Genomic DNA, 14,887 nt, shown 5'->3' with positions numbered 1-14,887 from the left:
ATGGCTGGGGATGTAGGACTCTGCATCCCGGGCGCCATGGCCGCCTCAGTTCCATGAGGTGGTGACCAGACCTGAGGCCAGTACAGCTATCCCACAGTTCCTGGGCCTGGAGTGTGGGGTGCTCAAGCCAGAGCAGTGAGGTCCTACCTGGACCAGAGACCCAGGGCACTAAACAGCAGCAAGGAGGTTTGGGTGGAGGAAGCTGGGCATGGGGTGCTCCAGGCCACCACCTTTGCGAGATAGGAGGACGAGGGCCCACCCCAGGGTCTTTCCCACCACCGCCCCATTTTCATGCTGAGGGGAGGGGTCTGGGCTCAGCTCCAGGCACCCTCTGGGCCCCCTGCACCCCCAGGTAGAGGCTGGGGGTGCCTCTTGAGCCTGTATGTGTGAGCCAGAGCAGTCAAGAGGTGGGTCTTGATTTATGCCTTGGTGTCTGTCCTCTGCCCGCAGACACATCCCTTCTGCAAACCTCAGCACGCCCGTCCGCCACCCAGAGCAGCCTTTAGTCCATTTTCTCTGCTCCGAGAATGAGAAGGCCCGCTCTGGAGATGTGCACTTTTTTTTTTTTTGCGGTACGCGGGCCTCTCACTGTTGTGGCCTCTCCCGTTGCGGAGCACAGGCTCCGGACGTGCAGGCTCAGTGGCCACGGCTCACGGGCCCAGCCGCTCCGCGGCATGTGGGATCTTCCCGGACCGGGACACGAACCCGCGTCCCCGGCATGGGCAGGTGGACTCTCAACCACTGCGCTACCAGGGAAGCCCGATGTGCACTTTTGACCTCCAATGGACACCCACTTTTTCTACCTCTCCAACAGCCTCCGCCCACCCTGCCGCCGCTCCCACCTTCACTACCTCTTTGCTGGGACAGCTGAGCTTGTTCCGACCCTGGACCTGTGCCCCTGTTGTTCCAGCTGCCGCCGGGGCACCTCGAATGGCCTTTCAGGCCTTACTCAGGTTAGAAGGGATCACTATCACCACCCTACCTTGCTTTTCCCCTTTAGCTTTATACTTATTTTCATGTTTTCTTGTTTGCCTGTCGGATGAGTGTTGGTACGTGGCTGGGACTTCAGATCTTGTGGTCATTACGTTTGTAGAATAAAGCTAGTTAAAATGACTTAAAGAGGCCACTGGAGGGGTGGTCTTGAATTTGGGGACACAAATCCTACAGTGAGTTTAAGCAGTAAAACTGTAAAGTTATGTACTCTCTCACCTTCTCCGCTGAATGTATGCTTTGACTGATAATTTGGGTTTATATTTTCTGATTCAAATAAGAGCCACAGCAGTAACTTCACTGTGAATGATTTTAAACATGGTATTGGAGAGAGACGTTAGACATGCCATTGGGAGACTTTCTGACAGAAAGTCAATAAGGGAGGTTGGAAAAGCTAGAAGTGTTTAAACCTTCAGGGACAAGCTGATCCAACTTGTTCTCCATTGCCCATGTGGACAAGAGCCAGGGCTGGGGTGAGGGTGGGAGAGTTATGGAGCAGACCTAACTTAGCCAAGGGAAAAACTCTCTATCTGTGAAGAATGAGCCAAGAGGCTATGTGCCTCTGGGCCCTTGGAGGTATGAGATCTTTGCCACTGGAGGAGTGAATGGAGAGGGTTCTGCGGACGAAGAGTCCAGGATATGGGAAGGTCTTGCTTACACCTCTAGGTTGGGTGGGGTGGCCAGCAGGGCCCCACATTTGGAACTTGTGATTTGTAGCTTCTTTAGGCAGGTCTCAGGGGCTTGGATCTCAGAGCCGGGTGACAGGGTCCTCCTAAGAGGATCACAGTACTACCCCAGTCTACCAGCACCCTCCCCCTCCCCTGACCCAGAGTCCCAAACTTCCTTCTTCACAATTTCCCCCACCCCCTGTTTTCCCCAGAAGAAATTGTAGCTGGAAGCCCATAGTGCAGGCAAGACATGGGCTTTCTGATGGGCTGGGAGGGAGAAGAACTGCTTACATTGCCTTTTCCACAGGCCACTCCTTCTAAAAGGCTCCTCGGTGGAATCTTGTACTTCAGGGACAGCCCAGGATAAAGGCCCTTCCCCATCTGGGCCCAGTGGCTGAAGACTTGCCTGCCCCGCCACCCCCCATGCCCAGCCTTACCACCCAGACTTACCAAACATGCCCTTTCTTATTATCCCTCACACTTTTCCACTTCAAATGTCCAGTTCCATTTGGCCTACTGGATGAACTCCTATACATCCTTCAAAGCCCAGCCTGGTTTCTCCCTCTCTTGTAAGCCTTCTCTATTCCTATGTGGTATTTTTAATTCTTCCCCCTGAGATCCCCCTACACTGGATATACAGCTCTCCTACAGCAGGCATTGCCCTGTGTTATCATTATGTGCTGATGTGTCTGTTGTCAGTAAAGGACCGTGTTAATACTTCTCTGTGTGTTCCTGGTGCCCTGAAGCTGCTGGGGCCAAGATGGTCTGGCAAGAGCAGGTGTTTAGAGAATATTTATTGATTCAATGCATGGATGGATGGGTGGGTGGATGGAGGGATGTGTGGATGGATGTGTGGATGGATGGGTGGATGGATGGATGGGTGGATGGATGGCCTGGCTCACCTCAGGCAGTGGGCCTGGAATGCTTAGTTCCCAGAGCACAGATTTCTGCCCCCGTCTCCCCCGGGGCAGAGGACACAGCAGTCACTGGGTAGGAACTTGTCACAGGTGCGGCTTGCAGCTCCTGCCTGAGCAACCTCTGCTCACCGGGCCCCAGACCCACCTGCCCTGGTTAATAGGGAACCTCCCTGCCCTCTAGAATGAAGAGAAGAAAAAGTGACAAGGCCTTTCCAGAGAAGGCTTAAAGCCCATTAGCACCCTGCTGAGCCCCATCCTCCAGGGAAGGGAAGACTGGGGGAAGCTTTTGGTGTGAGAACAAAGCTCAAAGAGTCTTGGGGATGACTGGGGCAGGTCCTGGGAGCAGGGTCTGCTCCGGGCTTGGCCCTCAGGGCGCTCCCAAGGGCCCTCAGCACAGGGTGCGATCCCCTCTTTCCCCCCCCCCTCCCCTCTTCCTCCCCTTCCCCTCTTTCTCTCTGCACAGGCCTGCCCCTGCCATGAGGCCAGACACCCAGGGTTCCGTCCCACTGGCATACCACAGACCAGGCTGAAGGACACCGTGTCTGGAGGGTCAGCCATAAGGCAGGACGTAAGTGGTGGGAGGACCCCGCAGGACGTGGACTTCAGAGGCCCTGGCAGCCCTCAGATGGCCTCTGTTCCCTTCCAGGGCCACGTCGACGATTCAATTTAGCAAGGAGGCCGCAGGCAGATGCGTGATGCTTGAAAATCTCTAGTCACCTTGGTCCCAGGGCAGCCCTGCTGGGTCGCTGCCCCTCGGGGCCCAGTGTCCTCATTCATAAAATGGGCACAGAGTCGCTTGCTCCCTTCCTCTCTCCTCCCTCTCAGGCCCCTGGAGACTTGGCTACTGGGCTCAGGGTGAGCACCTGGGATCGAGCTGCTGGTACCACCCCGCTGAGGCCTACAGAGCATATCCTGTTCCTGGAGTGATGGGCACGGGCAGGGGGTAACTGCCCCAGGGTACGGGATGCAGCACAGGGGAGGAAGGGCACATCCAGCAAATAAGCCGCAGAGCTGGGCTTCCCGCCGGGGCGCCTGCCTGTCAGGAGTCACTGGGTCAACACCGTGGTGACCTCTGTACCGCCCTCCCCCAACTCAAGGAAGCAGCACAGCTTCGAGGAGGGCTTCCAAGGACCCCCAGGTGGCCCCCTATCCCGCGCTCTCCTGGGTCCCCTGCTCCAGCGGGCTACCTGCCCTGTTCCTGCACCCAGCCAGCTCCCTTGATCGTCCCAGGGCCAGGGAGCCAGGAGGCTGCCCTGGGTCCTGCCTGCTGCTTTCTGTCCTTCCCTGAGATCCTCCACCAGGGTGAGCCTGGCAGCAAGGGGCGGGGCTGCCACCCTTGGCGGGGCCACAGGGCTCTCCCAAACCTGGGTCATCCTCGGGCAGGGCAAGGCCTACTGTTCCTGTGTCACAGCTGGGGAAACTGGGGCCCAGAGGGGCAAGGGGCTCCTGAGGACCCTGAGCTGTGGGGAGCAGCTGGGAGGCTGTGTCCCCTGAAGATCCCCTGCGCAGGCAGGGGCTGGGGAGTCAGGGGTCTGCACCAGGACCGGCTCCCAGAGGCCCTCAGCACAGGCCCTCCTGTCCCCGGGGCTCCCGGTCCACCCTTGCCCCCAGGCTCTCATGCAGGGGTGGGGCTGGGGGTGCCCAGAGCACGTGGCCGTGGACGGGCACATCCACTGTTTGCACATTACATGGGGCGGACTGCAAGTTAGAGCAGGAGCCCTTGGCCCAGCAAGTAGGGGCTCTTTCGGGGTTGGAGGCACCCCAGGGGAGCTGAGTGCTGAGTAGGGAGGCTGCCAGGCCTGGCGTTCCCCATCCCCCATCCCACCCTCTGCACACACAGTGCCCTGCCTGGGACACCTCCTCCTCTGGGAAGCTCGGGATGCACGGGAGCCGCCAGCCTCTGCGTATACCTGCCCAGGCCCCCTTGTGTGCAGGAGGGGAGACCGAGGCTCGGAGAGCTGCCGGGACTCAACCAGGTTTGTGTGGGAGGAGGGGCAGCCTGGTGCTTTCCACGTGCAGACCCATGATCCCCCGAGGTCAGAGCACTGTTGAGTGAATCAAGGAAGCTGTGGTGAAAGGGGGGCTCAGCCAGGAGTGCCTGGGCTCCTGGCTTCAGCCCCCCCTGAGTGCTACCCAGCTGTAAACGCTTGGCAGTCACCTCACCTCTCTGAGCCTTCTATCCTGTGTCATGGGATCCCCCGTCCACCATGTAGTGTAGCTATGGTCCCCCCCCCCCGAGGGCAGGGGATCCGGCGTCTGCTCTGGCCTCACTCACTCCTGAATCAGAGGACACGGGAAGTGAATATCCTCGCAAGATGGACAACCTGGGTTTGAGTCCTAGCTCCAAGGACCCCTGACTGTGGCTCCCTGGGTGAGTCACCCATCCGCTGGAGCCTCAGGCTCTTCTCCAGTTAAATGGGTGCGGCAGCCCCTCCCCCTCTGGGCTCTGGCGGGGCCAAGGGCCTGGCATGATGCCAGCCCCACCGCAGGGGCTCTTGGCGTCTGGCATAATAAGTAGGAAATGGCAGCAATGGGAACGAGGTAGTCCGTGAGGGTCAGGGTGGCTTTGGGCTGGCGGGTCTGGGCCAGGCTACCAGGGGCCTTAAACGTTGTTACGTGGTGAGGCAGCTGCCTTTGCCCGGAGGCAATGCGGAGCCATAGCAAGCTAAATCAGGGTGGTGATGCCCTCAGATTGCCTTCGAAAAGTCACTTTGCCTGAGGAGTGGAGGCTGCCTTGCTGGGAGGAGAGAGAGGCCATGAGATGGGAGGGGAAGTGGCAGCCAGGCCCAGGGCAATGGAAAGGAGGGTGTGGCTTTGAGGGAGAAGCAGAAGGGGAGACACTAGGAGGCTGGATTTTCCAGTCTGATGATCTCTGAATAGTGGCTCTCTGGGTCACTAGCTGTGATCTTGGCAAGTCACCAGTGATCTTGTCACTAGTGATCTCGGCAAGTTGCTTAACTTCTTTGAGTCTCAGCTTTTTTTTTTTTTTGCGGTACGCGGGCCTCTCACCGCTGTTGCCTCTCCCGTTGCGGAGCACAGGCTCCGGACGCGCAGGCTCAGCGGCCATGGCTCACGGGCCCAGCCGCTTGGCGGCACGTGGGATCTTCCCAGACCAGGGCACGAACCCGTGTACCCTGCATCGGCAGGCGGACTCCCAACCACTGCGCCACCAGGGAAGCCCAAGTCTTAGCTTTTTTCAGCTGTAAATCTGGAGTCATGATGCCATCTTTTGGGGTTGTTCATGAAGAAATACAGGCGAGGAGAAACACCCAGGAATTGGTGGCTGTGGTTATTTTTAATGGATTCGGCTTAATTATTGAGACTCCCAGGTACTGCCCTGGGAGATGAGGGGACGGAGTGACCATCAGTTGAGATGGTTTCTTAGTTGGGACATAGGTTGGGCTGCATGGGACAGACTCAAAATAACTGCGACTAAGCAGGGTAGATGTTTATTTCTTTCCCATAGAAGTCTGGGTTGCAGGCCAGCTGTGCTCCGCGAAACTGTCAAGGTCCCTGCCATCCCTGGTGTCTTGCCCTCATCTGCATGGTCCGAGGTGGCTCCCATCAGGGCTGCATTTTCCAGGGTGAGAGGAGGAGGAGAGGGAAGGAGTAGAGCCATGCTGCCCCTTTAAGAGCATGACCGGGAAGTGGAACATAGAGTATACTCTGCTCACCTCCCATTGGCTAGAAATTAATCACATGGCCACACTTGGCTGCAAGGAATGCTGGGAAATGTAGTCTTTATTCTGGGTGAGCATGTGCCCAGCAAAAATCAGGGGTTCTATAATGTAGGGGGAAAAAATGAAACTGGATGTCTCTGCCAGAGATGGGGAATATCAGAAGAGGAGCAGATTGGGGTGGTGAGGGTGGGTGATAAGTTCCTTCTGGGCTGGATCAGTGAGGAGAAGACCGTTTACTCCTAAGTTCTCTGCAGTTGCACCATTGTGCCTCCACCCCTGTGTTGTCCTTTCCCCTTGACCTTCTCGCACGCGCATCCTCTTGTATCACACAACACATGTGAGTCACATTTGACAGCCACTCTCCAGGCGGGAATCCAGGGCTTATTTGGTGCCCCCTGGGGCTGGGCTGTGATAATTTCCCAATTACTCTGTGGTCCCATCTTATGCCCACCCCAGTGATTTTTTAAATCTCATTTTAGGGGGTCATTTCCTGGGGCAGGGTCCCCAAAGCAGGGCAGACAATGACAGGCTTGAACTAAGTTCCCTCATTCCCCCTGGCTGCCCCACAGAGTCAAGTGTCTGCCAAGGAACCCGGGGTCCTCTGCTTGTCTCATCAGTTGCAGGGACTTAAAGCATAGAAGCCCTTGGTCTGCAGCAGACAGGGCTGTCTTCATTGCTTGGCAGGGAATCCCCAGCACAGCTTTTCCCTTTTTCCTGTCCCAACCTGGAAGTGTCCACATGCCTAGTCTGCAGCCAAAAGCTGGGGTGCTGTTGTCCAGGTGATGAGATGGTAACCTGGGAGCGTGCAGGAGTAGGAGGTTTGTGCGTGACTTGTCTGCACTGTCTCTCCTGACACAGTATAGGGGCTAAACAAGCAGGTGACAAGTGCCTGGCACTCCTGAGACCAGGATGTATTGCATCCTTTGCTCTCCTGAGCTGGGGGACCACAGGCAAGTTACAGCTTCTCTTGAGACCCTGACATGGCTCCATGCCATGGACAACATAAATCTTAAAACAGACTGCATATCTTTTTTGCTTTGGCTGCTAGGGAGCTCAGTGGCAAAACTGGAGCCCAGTTTTAGGAATTGTACTCTTATGGACTTTCTGCCCTCATTTCTTTATCTACGTCTTTATTCTTTTAATTCTGCCTTTTCTGATTTCATAGGTATTTGGGGACACAGTAGGTGAGCTTCATCTGCTTATCTACAAGATGGGGAAAATTTCATCTCCTTGGGTTCTTCTGAGGATCTTTTGCAGGAGAGGCTGGCCGGGGGCTGTTGCACTGATGTTGGGATTTGGTAAAGTCACACTCCGGCTGTGGACTCCCAGGGAGCCACCTCCATTGTGGGCACCTGCAGCTCTTAGAGATGGGACCAGGGATTCCACTCAGAAATGCTCCTGCTTCCAGGGACTGAGTCTTGACTCCCTCCCCCCTCCCCCTCCCCCAGCAAGAGTCAGCTCTGTGGGGTCCAGCTGGGGACCAAGAAAGTTCCTCTCGTTTCCTATATTCCTCATCCCAGATCCCTCCACTCGCTGGGGGTGCTGACGACTGGGATCCCCCATCCCGGCCTCCAGACAAACTCTTTCCCCAACCTCCCCCAGGATACCTTCGGGCTTCTCCTTCTGACTGGGCACCAGCTAGTGGGCAGGATTCCCCACTCCCTGGGCCTCTGGAACCCCAGAAATGAGGGCAACCCAACTTTCTGGAAAGGCTGGGATGTCCTGGGGTCTGTAAATTTTCCCCATCATAGGCGTCTTGTTTTATGGAGATGGGGGCAGCGTGGGTGCTTTCCCTCCTCTGCTTCGGAAGGATGTCAGGGTGCCCACGAACACAGACAACCCCAAAGCTATGGCTTCACGGAGGAAAAAAGGGCTGATTCTGTGGGAATCTGTGACTCCACACATGAGCTCTTGCCTCTGACTTTAGATTCACCCAAGTGGGGCCACTGGAAGCTGCTTTCCGTTCTTCTGTGGAAGAGCTGGGCCCCTGGGGGGAGCCCAGGGAGACGCCCAGGAGCAGAGCATCCTTGTGTCGAGAGGCGTCTTGGGGCTGGGAGGGTGCTGGACGGGGTAGGGGTGTGGGTCAGAGCCCCTGCTCTCCAGCTGCTTCCCTCCTTGGCTGCCCACATTTTGTTCTTCTTGGGTCCCAACACTGCAGAGCGGTGAGGCGCGTGCCCTCAGAAATAGGGTATTGGCCCCGACGCGAGGCCGCGAGCCATGGCCTTGCCAGCGCAGACTCCTCAAAGGGGGTGGTCCTGGGGCGCCCCCACATGCCCGGCTTCCTCCGCCCAAAACTTCTGGCTGCCGTTTAGTGTCCCGGGTCTCTGGTCCAGGCGGGACCTCGCTGCTCTGGCTTGACTCCCTCCCCCAAGGGTGCTGGCACTCGCACGCTGTGACTGTACACTGAATGGGTGATGCGGGGTTAAGGGAGTCTGAGTGTGGGTTGCGAGTTACACCCACCAGGCGTAAAGGAGCTCTTCTCAGGCTCGGCCGCAAACACTGCAGCCCCTCTGGGCTCCGTCTCGTGTCTTCTTTCCTTCTCCCTGGACACACGTCCCTGGGAGAGCCCGGCCACCCTGTGGCTCTCGTATCCTTCACCTCATCTCCGTGAACCTCACTGACCGGCCAAAGGGTGGAGCTCTGGGCTTGTCCAGGGGCGCCTCCACCTGGATGACCCAGAAAACTGAGCTCATCGCCCGCCCCGCCCGCCCCGCGCTCTGTGTCCGCGCTTCGGGTCAAAGGCGTCGCCGCGCACACCAGGTTGCAAACCTGACATCACCTGCCCCTCTCCTTGCACGTCAGACTCAATATCTTGAGCCCGGTTCCATCCCCGCTGCCTGTGACGTCTGCTGTCTGTCCTCCATCCTCCGAGCTGGGCAGCCCCGTCGTTTCTGCGCCTGCAGTTTCCTGGCATCTCGTCCACTGCCGCTTGTTCCTCCACCCTGGGGCCAGCGTGATCTTTCTAAACTGCGTACCCCGTCACGCCACCCCTTCGCCTTGCTCACCATTATTAGATGCAGCCTGAATCCCTCAGGAGGCATCGTGGGTCGGGCTGACCCTGAAACAAAACTTGGGGTACGAGACATTTACGGGGAATGGGCAGCTGTGAAGCCAGGGGCCCAGCTGCGATGCAGGCGCAACCAAGCCTGTTAGAGCGTCCCTTACAGGGCCCACATGGTGGGGCCCCTAGAAGGCCAGCCCGCTCTCATTCACGCCAGCAGAGGCAGCTCGGGGAGGCAGAGGCAGGGCCAGCAGGAGCTGCCCACTGGCGGTGGTGTGATGGCCACACTGCCCCCGGGACACCAGTCCCTCCTGGAAGGGACACTGGGGCGGCATGTGTCTGGGCCCGCTGCGGTCCGCTGCGCAGCCCCACTCCTCTGTGTATACTTGGGGAGCAGCTCCTTCAGAGTCCTGGTTGTCTCTCTTCCGGAGGGGATACTTTGATGAGGGATGTGACTGGACGCCACAATTGGTCTTGTGCGTGACACCCTCTCGCACTGACACCATCTTCCAGGATCCATTCTAGACCCACCCCCTCCGCCGTCAACTCTGTGAACTCTGCTGCTTCCATGGCTGACCTGGAGGCGTGACTCAGACCCTCCGTCCCCGCTAAGAGAAGAGGCCAGTGTTATACTTGTTCATTGAGAGTCGCAGTTGGGCAGGGAAGCACCGCGAGTCTCCCCTGATCCCACAGGCATCCTTTCCTGCCCCTGTCGTGTACCAGTGGCTCTGGTTCTTCCTGTCCATCAGTCAATCACTCCTTGAGACAGGTAATTCTTCTGCCCAGAAGCAGCCATAGCCTCTAATGCAATGGGGCCCCTTCTCTGTCCCCTGGTGAAAGGGTGTGCCTCTGGGGAATGAGGATCTCTAGCCCCGTGGAGCCCAGAATGTGGGGATGGGAAGCATAGAGTTCCCTAGGGGATCAGGGAGCCCTTCCTGCTCTCATCCCTTGGGTTGCTCTCCCTGGTGGGCACACGGCACCACAGAAAGCCATGGGCTGCACGCAATTCATGTCCTTACGGAGGCCGCCTCCAAGCCGGTGCTCCAGGGATGCCCTTAGCGGACACTGAGGGGCTGGCAGCTCCGAATGGCATGGTCTTGATAGGAGCAGAGGCTCCTGAGCCGTCTCCCACAAGTCTTGCTGTAGAGCGGCTCCCCTGGGCTGCTGTGATGTCTCGCAGGGTCCCGTGCTGGGGGCAGAGTAAACACTCTGTAAGCCCTTGGGTAGCGGTGCTGACCGAGGCCCTGAGGTCAAGAAAGGCAAACTCATATCCAGAATAGGCGTCTATTCTTAGAAGAACAAACTACCTATGATGGACGTGGCCCGGTGTAGTCACGGTGCCATCAAAGGGCTGGCTGGCTTCCTCTAAGGAGGTTGCCACAATGGGGGTCAGCGATGGTCTCCATCGCTGTCATGTTGGACGTTCTGTGGTGGTAGCAGACCCACCAGCTTTGATAAGTGGAGGTCCACGTTCCTGGGGTCTCAACACTGCAGCCACTACGGTACTTCCTTCACGTGCCCATCGCGTCGGCCCTGGGGCGGTCATGACCGGCTGCCGGTGTCACGGGGCTGTGTCATTTTGTCCACTTGGTAACGTAGGGCCTCCTTTCGGGTGGCTATTTTCTGGCGTTGCCTCTTGCGTTTGCACCCAAGCGTCCATCATGCCTCTGCCTCAGAATTCCTTGCCCCTCATCCACCAATTTTCTTTTTTTCCATTCAGGATCCTGACAACTGGCCAGGCCACTTGTCACAGCCCAGGAGTTCATCTATACCCCGACCTCTGGCTGCTTCTCTTTCCACACAGAGCCAGCGACCACCTGAGCTCTGCTGCTTTCAAGGCTGCCTTTGGCCGGGGTGGGGGTGGGTGGGTAGTGCCGTGTCATCCATTTGGGGTTGTATCCAAATACTGAACCGACTCATTCATAAATCACGTTCGAGGTTCCTCCTCGCCATGAGCACGGGCCTGAACAGAGGGAGGGGTGCCGTGGGAACAGGGGCCCCCTGCCCCTCAGCCGCACCCTCTGGTCCTGCCGGTGTCTGATCCTGGAGCACCATTTCCATATGGTGCTGGGTTGCTGCTTGGCCTGGTCAGTCTTCTGACCTGGGTCTGATAGAACTCACGGTTTGCGGCTGAAGGTGCGTGGTCACTATGTGTTAACGTGGTCAGGCATCCTGTCTTTATTAGGACCAAAGAGTGTACTCCAGGAATAGTTTCCCCAAAAGTGTAATTCTCTGTTGCAGATGGTCTGCCTGGCGGCCTGCGCTGTGATCGTCCCACTCAGCTTGCCACAAACTCCGATGACATCTCTTCCTGCCCTAGGTACCTCCGCTCAGTAGGGTCTGTTGGGTCCTGTGGCCCAGGATGCAGGGCTGTTGCACTGCAGGTGGGACGTGCAGCAGAGCCAGCTCTGGATCTGGACTCAGAGCTGGAAGCTTTTTGCTTAACCCAGGGTGTGGGCAGAGCAGTGCCCCTTGGGGCTGGGGTGGGGTGGGGTGGGGCGGCACTGGGTGCTGCTTCTAGAACCAGAACCCATCAAGCACAGTGCTTTCTTCTTCATGGTAGGAGATGCACGCTGCAACAATTTGTCTTTTACTTTGAACGGATGGCCCAGAACGCCCCTGACCGCTGCACTTAAAAAGGCAACCCCTGGTTTATCACCCGCCCTTTGGAGCGTATGTGTCTCACCAAGGCCTTTAGTGGTCTGGCTCTGTCTTGCTTATTTGGCCCCGTCAACTCAATGCCGTTGGTAAAACTGACCCCTGTGATTTTCTGTGGACCAAGACACTGATTCTCTGGTCTATATAATGACAGAGGGCAGGAAAGCTGCCACCGCCCCGGGGACTGTAGATGTATATTGTCGTTCATACCATGTGTGGATGTGCAGTATTTCTAATCCTTCTTTTTGTCTGGGATAGAAAAGGATGTATTTGCTAGTGGGTTGCTGCATGCCAGGAGCAGCTCCTTTTAATCTGCTATAGCAGAGAACCCCCTCCTCTGGCACAGGCTGTGGTCCAGGCTATCCCTTGGTGGAGCCTGTGGTGGTTTTCATCACCCTCCAGGACCCTTTACGTTTCTGCTCAGGCCAGACTGGTGAACTAACCTGAGACATAATGGGTACCAACACGCATCCTTTATCTCCTTAAAGGTGACACTGATCTCTGTCATCCGCTTTCCTGGGGTGTGATGCTGTTTCTGACTTGTGATGTTGGCCAAGGACGGATCAGTTTCAAAACGTCCCACTTGGCCTCCCCCTTCCCATGGCTCTCACCCCCCAGGCCGGAACCCAACGCAGGAAGCGCACTGATTGCTGAGTAAGCTGACTTCAACTGTTCTCTTGGGGATCACAGAAATCACTTCTTGTTGGGTCTGTGGACCCCATGGCTTCATGTAAAGCGGACCTTGGACAGGAGTCCTCCATTTATTACCTGGCCTCCGTAGGCCCCGATCTAGCAGGGGCCGTGATGATGCATGACGTCCCTGGTATCCAAGCCAGTTCAGGCCCTGTGTCCAACAGTCCTGAAAATGTTTTCGTGTTCCCCTTTCCCTATTGCATTATTAGCTGAGCAGATAGACATAGGTCCCTTGGGAGGAGAATTGGGGAAAATATTACCGTGTATACTCGCTGTTATATTGTGGGGTCCTTTCTCCCTGGGACTCAGCTGTCTCTTCAGTCGACGAGTCCTGCATCAAAAGAGTGAGGCAGGAATGGAAGCTGGGCAGGGTGTTTGCAGCTCCTTAGCCCCTTTTCTGTTTGCTCATCCCTGTTTTCCTTAGACCTTTAATCATAAAAATGAGACCATTAGGCAACATTTAACTTAGCTCCTGGTTTCTTTTCTAAATATACACAACACCTTACCTAATCTATTGATTCCTTTCCCAGATTAGAAGGAATAAGGGCGAAGAATTAAGTAGTTAAAGAAGGACTGACTCTCTACCCCTCCCTCCCCCTTAGTAAATTTGCAGGTGGACCACGTGGGCAAGACTGTCTCAGAGAAGATCAGGAGAAGTGAGCAGGCCTGCATGCAATGGAAAAATGACAAAGAACTTGACCTCCTGCCTTCATAATTAACTGAGATGGTTTCCCCCTTTACCCTTTAAAAATTGTCATGGCTGAGCAGAATCTTCAGAGTTGGTCTCTGGACATAAGTCCACTATCTCCCCAGACTGCTGGCTTTTCTGAATAAAGTCCTTTCTTCTTTACTGAAGCTTGCCCCTCAATTTATTGGCTGTTGAGCAGCGAGTGGCCAAACCTGCATTTGGTTAAAGAGGGATCACGACTTTTGATTGCTGGGACCTCCCTCAGCCTTTGGTTCATCTGCACTTGATTTCTTCTGTTGGCACAAACTAAGAAATGCCCTTGTCTGTTCTGTGTCCCTGGCCCTTGGGTCGTAACTCTCTGTGGGCGGGGCTTTGTGGCTGGCTTCTGGCTGGTCATGGCAATGATTGCAAAGCCCCGGCTCCTGGTGAAAACTGCTGCCCTCTGGCCTTTATTGCTTGGGTCCCACCTCCCCAGGGCCGTCCGTCAGCGGGCGGGGGTCTGTAATGGCCTTTCTTGCCATCAGCCCTGGCTTCCTTCCAGAGGATGGCCAGCCCCGGATGCTGTGGTGATGCTGGAGCCCCTCAGATCTCCGCACTCGACATGTCCTCTAGGCCTTTCCCTGGAACGTAGTCACCCGGCTGCCCTCTGGCCTGACAGGGTGTCCACTCCAGCTGCCTGTTTCCCTGAGCCTTCGAGTCCCTTCACCACGGTCTGCCACAGCCGTCCTGGCATTTCAGCGTCAACTAGAGTGGCTGTCACTGGTTAAGGCCCCCAGGAGTCCCCTGAGTGCCTGCACCGTCTCTTGGGGTCCTTGCTGGAGTTGATTCTGTGTCTCAGGAGAGGCTACTGAGTGAATAGACCTCTCCCAGACAGTTCTGTGTTCCTGCTCTGACCAGATGGGAGCCCCCAGGGGCCCTGGGGCCCTGCCAGTGCGTGCTGACTGCATCCCGCAGTTCCTCTGGGGCCTGGTGCCTTTCCTCCCTTATCAGGGGCCAACACATCCCTAACCCTCGTCAGAGGCGTGGGAGTGGGGAAGGGTGGGTGCGGGATGCCCTGAAGGGGACAGCCCTCTGCGTGGTCTCCGTCTGCTGTTAGCTACTACTATGGGGGGCTGGGCGGCCACCTCCGCAGGCCCTGAGGGCTGAGTCGCTGGGGGAGTGAGAACCTTCAGGGGCATCTGCCTCCATCCCATAACTCAGGGTCCCCAGCTTTTTTTTTTTTTGGCTGTGCAGCCAGCATGCGGGATCTTAGTTTCCCGACCAGGGATCGAACTCATGCATCCACAGTGGAAGCGCGGAGTCTTAACCACTGGGCCGCCAGGGAAGTCCCTGTTTTCCCAGCTTTGACGTGACAGCCCCGCCTTGATTGGGTTTAGTCTTGCTTGAACTTCAGCCACTCAGACTGCTGGACTCTGGGCTTGGTCTGGGGCTTCCTCTGTCCTGCCCTTGAGGGAGAGGAGAGCCTCGGAGAGGCCCCTGGGGTTTCACCGGGCTTTCCATTGCCTGTCACTCACCGCAGCTGTTGTCACCTTTCCACGGAGCACCGCTCCCGGTGTCCTCACGTCTCCTGTGTCCCCCACATGACTCAAATG

At 56.8% G+C, this 14,887-nt stretch overlaps 1 long non-coding RNA gene across 2 annotated transcripts; it reads left to right on the top strand.

The window, feature by feature from the left end:
* The first annotated feature begins 3,988 nt into the window (after nucleotides 1-3,988).
* LOC149750365 (uncharacterized) lies at nucleotides 3,989-13,477 on the top strand. 2 transcript variants are annotated; one of them, XR_016392272.1, is made up of 4 exons: nucleotides 3,989-4,551; nucleotides 11,498-11,576; nucleotides 12,403-12,568; nucleotides 13,210-13,477. It is a non-coding gene; the product is annotated as an uncharacterized LOC149750365 (long non-coding RNA). The 2 variants fall into 2 exon arrangements; XR_016392273.1 differs by lacking the exon at nucleotides 12,403-12,568 and having other exon boundaries at nucleotides 4,362-4,551; nucleotides 13,210-13,462.
* The last annotated feature ends 1,410 nt before the right edge of the window (nucleotides 13,478-14,887 follow it).

Source organism: Delphinapterus leucas, chromosome 2 (assembly GCF_059928025.1).
Source record: "Delphinapterus leucas isolate spDelLeu-1000000601 "Yukka" chromosome 2, BTC_Dleu_Yukka2, whole genome shotgun sequence".
Taxonomy (NCBI): domain Eukaryota; kingdom Metazoa; phylum Chordata; class Mammalia; order Artiodactyla; family Monodontidae; genus Delphinapterus; species Delphinapterus leucas.
This window is presented reverse-complemented; position numbering and strand designations above follow the sequence as displayed.